Source organism: Corylus avellana, chromosome 8 (genome assembly GCF_965113065.1).
Source record: "Corylus avellana chromosome 8, dhCorAvel1.hap1.2, whole genome shotgun sequence".
NCBI lineage: Eukaryota > Viridiplantae > Streptophyta > Magnoliopsida > Fagales > Betulaceae > Corylus > Corylus avellana.
This window is the reverse complement of record NC_142497.1, coordinates 14947530-14956497: the sequence shown is the minus strand read 5'-3', so window position 1 is coordinate 14956497 and position 8968 is coordinate 14947530. Positions and strand designations below refer to the sequence as shown.

General features: G+C 32.7%; 1 pseudogene; it reads right to left on the bottom strand.

Annotated features, from left to right (window-relative positions):
• Positions 1-5316: 5316 nt before the first annotated feature.
• Positions 5317-7581, bottom strand: LOC148584156 (disease resistance protein RPV1 pseudogene; annotated as a pseudogene).
• Positions 7582-8968: the final 1387 nt, after the last annotated feature.

Below are 8968 nucleotides of genomic sequence, written 5' to 3'. Positions count from 1 at the left end.
AAGATTGAATGAGAAGAAGAAGAAAAGAAAAAAAGGTTGATGTTCAAGGGTGGAAGGTATACTATGGAAAAGAAATATAAGTGCTTTATTGAAAGAAAATTGGAGAGAGAAATTAATTGAACATACAAAAGAAGCCGAAGTCCCATTTATCTTGAAATACTTCTCACTTTTACCATCACATTTTTGTTATTTATTTCCCTTTTCTTTTACCCTATGTTATGTCCCAATAAAAGTCCTTATTTGATCTTGAGGAGTGTATGGTTTAGACATGTTCATGACTAATCAATGAGTGTGGTGTAAATCATTTTCGGCATCCTTTAATGAGACTACTTGTTCTTTCTTGACTAAGCATTTTTCATATGATTTATATGTGAGATGTTTGCCTTTGCTTACATTATTCCACTCACATATTCTTGAGAGTGTTACACCTATTTCTGAGTGATTTTCATTGTTGAGTGTGAACACAGGTAAGGCATAGAAATTCTATTTCATGTTTATCTGGACACTGAGAGAGTGTTTGCGTTGGCTAAAATTTTCTTTCACATTGAGCTTTGAAGGCATGGGAAATTTCTTTGGTTAGTATTTTGACTTTTTCTTTGCTTGAGTCCTTGGTCTTATGCTTTGTTTTGAATTGCTAGGGGGGGGGGGGGGGGGGAGGGAGAGGATAATAGCTTAAAGTGTCTATTAAAATAAGCTTTATCCTACCTTATTTTATATTAATTCTTCCATTTTATATTTAATTGTGAAATAATATTTAATTATTAAATGTGAGCTTAAAATGATATTATAATGCAAGTTATTGCCTTTTCTAGGATAAAAAAAAGGAATAAAAGAAAAGAAAAGAAAAGAAAGCCGAAGGAGACTTTTCTTATGAATTTGCAAAGCCATGCGTAGGTGGGAACTAGCAAAACAAAGACCAAGAAAGAAGACTTAAAAGGAGAAAAGCTAACGTAGGCCCCACAATAAAATAAGAAAACAGAAGAAATTGGACACCTCATGCGACACAAAAGGTCAAGACCGACTACAAATCCCCTATAAAAGGATTCTTATTATTTAGAAGGTTGAATTAAATCTATCGCTTTTTCTTCATGCGTTCGTACCAAATGGAATCCGCAACTTTTAAAGAACACTGACTTTGAATGTTTCACAAATATAAAATTCAAACCTATATGATACTGGAAAATACTTAAGCAAACTTGAAGATTATCTCCCCTCTTTTGTAACGACCTAGATTTTAAAACTCTTATTTAAATAATATTAAATAGATTAAAAGAATAATCGATGAATTAGAACAATGATATGTGGATTAATGATATTAAATAACTATTTAGTGTTAAAGACATATTACATTGATTTTTGACCTCTTTTGTATATTACTTCAATTCTAAAATTTTGCTTCACTAATATGTTTATGGGCATAATTAAACCTAATTTAGTAAATAAATTATTAATATTGGCGTTTAGTGAAGTCATAAATTAATTTGAAGCTTTTCAGTTTTTAGCCTAAGAAACAGTGTCAAAATTTTCATACTGTCTAATGAGATTAAAACTGCTAAAGAAAGATACCAAGGCTAGCCACCTTTGTTGAAAGCTTAAAGTCTTCTAGTAATGAGAGTTATGGGAAATATCATGATAATAATAATTTAATAAGGCAAGTGACCAAGTGGGGATGCAAATAGTTAAAGCCTAAGTTGAATCGGAAACTTTGTACAGGCCAAAAATAGACTCAAACGAACTCGGATGAAGTCGAACCAAAAATGTACACTGTTTGTCTCGGAGTCCTCTATCTGCTCTCAAAATTTCATGTCAATCGGAGTACGTTTGTATATTGAAAAATGGATCGGGATACACTGCCCTCATTTTGGACGAAAATACTAATTGGTATAGAGCATGAAATATGGACTAGGTTCATTCTTTTGGTTAAATACATCTCAACCCTGAGATCAAATGTGTAAAAATAAATCCTAACCATTCATTCTCTTATAAATAGAGCCTAAGCTAAAGTCACTTTCACTTGAGCTTTTCATTTACAATCTTAGAACAAGTAAAATTGTTTGCTCATCCTTTCATTTTATTTCTTAATTCTAGTCAAATACCATATAGCTTAGATCTTTCTTGTAGTGTTCAAGGGTTCTTATTTTTCTAAACTAGCTACATAGAGAAAATTTGGTGGAGTTTTACTTCTAAGGATTATTGGGTAAGTGTTTCTTGTATAAATATCATGATTTATTGCTTGTATCACTTGTTCTCATTTAATTGTTTAAAGACCCTATAAGCGTATAATGTAAAATAGCGTAATAGATACAAGTGAATTAATAATACCGAGTTAGTAGACAAAATCAATTAAGGGCTTATGATATTATCTATATATTATTTACTTTACAGCTTTTACATTCAGTCATTCCTTTTATTGTCATTTCAATTTTAATTCATATTTTCGGCGATCATCCCCATAATATGAATTCCGTATTTACATTCAGTCATTTCTTTTATTGTCATTTAAATTTTAGTTCATATTTTTGGCGGTACGGACCATTGGTCTCATCCTCGAAATGTGAATTCAGTATTTACATTCAGTCATTTCTTTTATTGTCATTTAAATTTTAATTCATACTTTGGTAGGTACAGACCATTGGTCTCATCTTCGAAATATGAGTCATGCTTTATATATATTATTTATAATACTAACTTGTATTTAGTGATACTGGCCATTAGCCTCGTCACCAAAAATGAATTCAGGCATAAAGATAGTTATAAGTGACTATCTTAGATTAATATAATAAAATGAGTAAGTAAAGATGAAGTGATGGATAATAAATAAATATAAAAAGATGGGGGTCTTTAACCAATGATATTATTGGAGAATGAACTAAGTATTGTTTGTATGTATGTATTTATATGCAGAAGTGGAGCAGAATACTACACTAAGGAGAGTAAGTATGGATATACTTACTGAGTACTAGCTTTGTTTTATTATTATAGGAATTCTTATTTTGTCTTATTATTATAATTTTGCAATATAACTGCTATATAATGTGTCTAATAAAATGGGTTGATACGATAGCCACCTTAAGAACAAGCTGGGTGGATTGCCGTGAAGAATTGTCGGTATCTCAATGGATAGGGGTATATAACCGTCCAACATGCCTAATATATAACTAAGTTGGGGTGGTGTAGTTGTCAGCACCAAATAGGTAAACCTCTAAAGTGTGAGGGACATAATAGATGTAAGCGAGCTAAGAGCTCATGACAAGAGGTCTGAAGAAAGATTATCATAAAACACAAACTAATCAGTCATTATGCTGCATTCACAACTCATTCATTATTATATATTTTAGTTTTTAATCTTACTTGTTCAAACTAGTCTTTTTAGTCTTTATCTCTAAGAAAATAGATTACTCACTTGTTTGCCTATGTAAATATGATAACGTCATCTTTACATAGATCCTGATGCAAGAATAGAAAGTGAGGACGATGGTCCTTTTACTGGTTTTGATGGTTGATAAACCATCTACTGTAGGATTGATGCTTACTCTATGGAGCAAGTCTCATTTATGTTAATCGCTTTTATTACGTATGGTGATGTGTGTGAACTTAATAAATATTACTATATTAACTTAGGTGCCGTTTGTGGCATATATTTGGTACACCTAGTGTGTACATATGTTGCAATGAAAACCATGTTTCTATTTTATATCACCTCGAGGTATTTCAATCAGCTCAATTGTGTTGTGTAAGTTATTCCTAGGTCATAGAAAAAGAAAAAAAATATACATACTCGGCTGTAAGATTGTATTTTCTAAAGTTGCAGCGTCACGACTTCAATATTTACAAGCTCAAAATTCGGGGCGTTACATCTTTAGCTTAAAATCTTCTGGAAGAACATAGGAATGCAACCATACTTGATCAGAGCGCAATGATCCATAGCGAGTTTTATGGTAATCTCTATGAGGACAATAGATTTCATTACCATCACTGTAGACTCCAACAATAATTGCAATTTGATCGTGAGGATGTTCTTCATCTTGTCCACCCTCTGCTATTATGTTATCCTGTATATCCACTCATACAAAATGAGTAATTTTGAATGCCTTAAAGTGACTGATGATCACATTCTCAAAATGAATGTTTATGTTATATTTATATTTACATATTAGCCTTACTTGTTCATAAAAGAAAAGGCAAGATACTAATAAAAATTGTAAAAATTGACAAAGGTTGTATGTATGTATTGTTAAGACGAACCTTCTCACTTTAAATAGCTAGAAGTATGCGTTTTCAAAATTTTCGATTACGAAGCTGTAGGACATTCCCTAAAAGTTTTGTCTTTAATCTTTTGTAAAACATTTTTTTTTTTTTGTATTTTTTGTATTTTTTTTTTTTTGTAGTTTGTTTTGAGAAATGTGTTTTTACCAAAAAAATAAAAGAAAAATAAAAAATTCCAAGAATTATATTTAAACTTTTTATAAAATTCAGTATAATCTTTAATTAGAATTTCTAATTGGGCCTTTTTTTTTTTTTTTTTTTTTCTCAAGGTGGGATCCTTCTATTATGAACATCACAATTTTTACATGAATATTCAACCCTTGAAGTCAGATAACCATCTAACTTGAAGCAATATTGTTATTTTGTAAAATATATATTTTCCTAGTAGCTTAACTCATGAAAAAGAAACAAATGTAAAATTTAAAGCGATTTTTAACATAATTCTTACCATATTTTGTAACACCTCACCTCAATGACACACAATATTGTCCGCTTTTGGCTTCCCTAAGCCAGATTTCTCAGGAGGTCACCTATCCTGGTACTACTCCAGCAGAAGCACGCTTAACTGCGGAGTTCTGATGGGATCATGACCATCACGGCTTTAAAACACATTGTTCTCATTAAGGGTGTAATATACATTTAAGCACATCCCCATCTCCATACCCAAGCGATGTAGGACATCACAATCTCCCCCTCTTAGGACCCAGCGTCCCCGTTGGCCACCCTCATGGGATTAGCACATTCTTGGCATCCATCCCAGTGAGTGCCCGCTAGCGACCTTCATGGGCTTGTGCACGCTCCCCCTATCTCAGGCTGGGCAATGGTTGTAACACCCCACCTCAATGACACACAATATTGTCCGCTTTTGGCTCCCCCAAGCCAGACTTACCAGGAGGTCACCCATTCTGGTACTACTCCAGTAGAAGCACGCTTAACTGCGGACTTCTGATGGGATCATGACCATCATGGCTTTAAAACGCATTGTTGTCATTAAGGGTGTAGTATACATTTAAGCACATCTCCATCTCCATACTCAGGCGATGTGGGACGTCACATAATTTCTTCTAGAATGTGACGAACTTCTTCATGAAACCATAATCTACTGCTCTTGCCAAGTTCTTCGAGTGATTCTCGTCGAACAATTTCTCTACCCATTTCTTGCAGTAAGTCATGCATCACCAATGATTTATCCGAAAACTCAGCTATGAGACATTTATCTTTTAGCTCTTCAATGCCACTATATGAGTGAAAACCACAACTATCTACTATTTTGTGGCATATTCTACATTCTCTCCTTTGAAGAAACATGCGTTGTGAAGGAAAATATTCTTTGCATTTTCATCTAATCCATCAAAACTTATTCGAAGTCTTTTTTGAATATCATCGTGAGGAATTATTTTGTACTTGTCCAATTTACTTTTCCAATAAAAGATATCTTTATCTTTTAGACTTGAGCCTAGCTTTTGCAAAGCTAGTGGCAATCCTACAGCATAACACACTGCATCGTTTGTGACTTTCACATAATCATCATCAGGTCTATCTCTATTAAAGGCATGCCAACTAAAGAGCTTATGAGCTTTGAAGTAACCCAATTCCTTCACCTCGTAGGTTAAAACTTGATGTTTAGTTAGTAAATGTTTATCTTTTGTTGTTATGATGATTCTACTTTTTAAACCAAACCAGTTGCCTTTTCCAATTATCTTTTCTAATTGGTCTGAATGATCCACATCATCAAGAACTAAAAGTATCCTTATTAAGCGAAGCCTTTGTTGTATCAATGTAATTCCTTGATCAACATTGTCAACCATTTGACTTGAACCTCCTAGGATTTTAGAAATAAGTTTAATTTGCAAATGGATCAGGCCCTTTTTGTTGGAAGTTTTTCTAATGTTTTCAAGAAAACAACTATCTTCAAAATGAGAAGCAATCGTGTTGTAGATGGCTTTGGCAAGAGTTGTCTTACCAATCCCGCCAGTTCCGAAGATCCCTATCATGCATGTGGTGTCATTATTCTCTAAATCTAAAAGCGACTTCATATCCTATACATGAGACTTTATCCCAATTGGATATTGGGCAACTTGAAAGTTTGTCTTATTAACTAATTTTGAATTCACCCGTTTGATGATTTCGTCAATAAATTCAGGTTCATTCCTACCGAGACAAAAAGATAACAAAACATACTAACTAATGAGTTACCTTCAGATAAAAAGAAGAGAAATTATGTATTAAAAAAGTAGGACTAGAAAGAAAAGTTAGTGATACATAACTATGAGGGGGTTTGTTATGCATCATAGCGTTGTTCATACTTTTTGTAAAATAATAATAATAATAATAATAATAATAATAATAATAATAATTGGTACAAAAAAGTGAAAAAAGTGGTATTGAAAAGTATAAAATTTTGTTTTGTAGTGATTTTTTTATTTGAATAATAGTAAAAAATAAATGATGTGATATAAAAATAAAAATGTTTTCATGTTGATTTTTTTCAAAAATGGAAGTGAATAGTATTTAGGTGTGGGGAGGAGTTTGACAAACAACCCCGATATGTGCTCAAAAAATGGAAAGTTCATTTTCCATTTTTTTTTTTTTTTTTTTAACTCATGAAAAAGTTATTTAAGCAAATTATCCCATCTAACCCAAAAGAATCGGCCGAGTTTAATTAATTTCAGAACAAAGATTATTTAAAAGTTTAATTACAGGTAGACATTCTTAAATGTAAAATAGTTCACATGCATGCATGAAAACATGTGTATATGGGATGTACCATAATTAGAAGAAAAAAAGAACAATATAGAAGGAAGACAACAAAGGTGGTTAGAAATACCTGTTTCCCAAATACATCCCGGATAAATTGGCCACTTCTTTTAGGGCTCTCTTCCACCCCTCCACCTTCATTTCATCATTGTTGAACCTTTTTGCAAGTTCAGTGAATGCTTCTCCAACCCTATTGGTTTGATGCCGTACTTCCGAAGGATTTACGTCATAGAACAGTGGTAGAACTAGTATCTCCCTTGTCTTTCTGCACTTGAGGATCTTCATTAGCTCCCCCAAGCACCATCGGGATGATGCGTAGTTTTTAGAGAGTACAATGATCGAAATCTTTGATTCTTCAATGGCTTTGACAAGTGCCAATGGAGTTTCCTCTCCGCTTTGAAGTTTGTCATCCATGAAGGTGTTGATTCCTTTTCGACGTAAATCTGTGTATAGATGAGCAGTGAAAGTTTTACGAGTATCTTCACCTCTAAAACTCAAGAATACATCCCATTGAAATATGGAAGAAGAGAATGACGAAGAAGCTGTGTGGAAGGCCATGGACGAAGTTGCAAGAGTACTAGTTAGTAGAGAAAATTGAGAGAGAATTGCAGAACCGCTAGCTAGACCTCCCTAATTGTGCAAGTTTGTCAAGATAATAATGCAAGTTGTCACATGCTCGCGACGCGTCAAATTAAAGAAAAATGAGAAACTTGTCGGCAACAGCAACAAGCTTATAAAGATGGACTTTGACCAGCTTTATGGGAGTTTTCTATTGCAAATGGCAAACCCACTACATTAAAGAGAAACAACTTGAACTTGTGCAAACAACCACGTACAGGCTAATTGTTTGGTTGTTGACTATTTTTGGAGGGGCCATTAGCCAAGCATATAAGACTTAATTATTTTTTTCCAGCTGTAGTTGGGGCCATCGCTCTTATTGGTCTCCACGTGGCTCCGTCACTTCTTAAAACTCTTCGTGTGAGCATAAATAACACAACTCTCCACCTTCACTTTGAGTTTAAACTTATTATAGAAAACCTTCCAAATGCATAGAAAACCCTCTAAATGGCAGTTTGAGATTTTTTAGAATTCCCTTTAAATTTGAGATTCTAAAATTCATAAAATTTAGCCGTTCATCTCATCTAAACGTCTAAAATAAGCCATGTTTTAGCCTTTAATGAGCAAACGAGACTTATTTTAGACGCTTAGATAAGATGAATGGTTGAGAGTCTCAAATTTCAAAGGAATTTTAGGGGATCTCAATCCCCAAATGTCATATTAGTACTAATAAGAATACAACACATTTTTTTTCTTATAATAAAAAAAGAAAAAACAAAAGAAAAAAATATATATAAATATAAAAATAAAAAACAAAAAAATATATATAGGGTTTGGTTTGACCACTCCAAATTGGCCAACGAGATAGCCGAACCACCCCTAAGGATTTAGGATGGTTGGGCACTGTTTTTGTCAAAATTTCAAATAAAAGTTCAGGATAGGGAGTTATTTGTCATTTATACTTATTGTATGGAGTTTTAAGTAATTTTTTTGGAAAACTTCACTTAACTCCCTTGAATTGTCATCACTTTTGCAATGTCCCTCTAAAGTTTAATTTCTCACAATTTAGTGCATCTAACTTTCAATTGTTTGCAATCTCACCCATCCACTAAATTTTTCCTATATACTCCAATTTGTTTTAGGAAAAAAAGTAAAGAAAAAAATTACAAAGATTAAGACGTTGGTTCGAATTTAACAGCATGCAAAAAAATTTAAATATTATTTTCTTAAAAGGGGTATTTTGTTGGGATTTAATGGAAAATCCCAACAAAATCTATTGGTGATTTTAAAAGAAACATTTTAAAAACCATTGGTGATTTAATATTGACTTTAAATCTATAGATTATCATTATCGAGTTTTAATCTATTGGTGATTTTAAAAGTCACA